General features: G+C 38.0%; 1 protein-coding gene across 1 annotated transcript in view; it reads left to right on the forward strand.

The window, feature by feature from the left end:
* Window positions 1–665: 665 nt before the first annotated feature.
* The window catches only part of LOC117108464 (2-amino-3-ketobutyrate coenzyme A ligase, mitochondrial-like), a 5,054-nt gene continuing 4,770 nt past the window's right edge, over window positions 666–949 (forward strand). The window contains exon 1 of the mRNA XM_033250477.1: window positions 666–711. The gene's annotated coding sequence lies outside the window, so the exon portion shown is untranslated. The remainder of the gene's footprint in view (window positions 712–949) is intronic.

Below are 949 nucleotides of genomic sequence, written 5' to 3' on the forward strand. Positions count from 1 at the left end.
AATTTGTACGATAAATCAATAAATAAGGCCACTGTAACATCAATCTGTATCATGCAGTGTATTTAACTGGCGTTAAATCGCCTAAATTACTGTATAAATCAAGCTTGTATTTAATTTATTATTTTTGTTTTCTGAAATTGATGTACAGTGTATGTGACTGTAATATCTCGAAAAGAAGCCTATGCTATCTTGAAAAAGGGCCCATGGGCTTCTTTTCGACTGGCTAATTTTGCAAACTAAAAAAGGGGCCTCAATTCGAAATGGGCTTTATCTCGAGATTAATATGCAAGCGATCAGCCCGACTTGGCAACAACTATTAATACCAGGCTTTTTGATGATGATGATAGTGAATGATGATGAGGAATGATGATGTAATGACGAAAATACATAACCACATCTCATCTCATATCACACCACCGCAATAGATGCATACATATACTTTGTATATATTATTGACTCACAATGAACAAAAACGTCAAAAAAAACCCAAAACTTTCGTTACAGATACGTGTGACTGGGGATGGGGCAACCAGTACTGCTCAGTGATTAAGTTCACTTTGGTTGGCCCTGGTCTCCCCATTTTGTATTGTTAGACCTCTGTTTACACCATAGAGCTATAAAGTAAATCGATAATGATATACGCCCTCTATATGGGCTGTGAATCCATTGCTGTTCCATGCTGGATGTGATATTAAAGTCGGGAAGCTGGACGTGAGTTTAATTTATTTAGTATAATTTATTTATCATTGGGCCAATACATTGCAGATTGTTTCTGGCCTAGTCTAATGTTAGATAATCGGGCCCATTTTTCTATTTTCAAACCGGTGTTGTTAACTGAAGGTGTACAAGAACATGTTAGTGTAGGCCTAGGCCTAGCCTATAAGCTACATCCTAGGCCTAGCTAGGCTAGCCTAGGCCTAGTAGTAGTGGAAGTAGGCCTAGCCTAGGT

This window comes from Anneissia japonica, unplaced genomic scaffold (genome assembly GCF_011630105.1).
Source record: "Anneissia japonica isolate Jap-2015-1 unplaced genomic scaffold, ASM1163010v1 scaffold3940_len624931_cov186, whole genome shotgun sequence".
NCBI lineage: Eukaryota > Metazoa > Echinodermata > Crinoidea > Comatulida > Comatulidae > Anneissia > Anneissia japonica.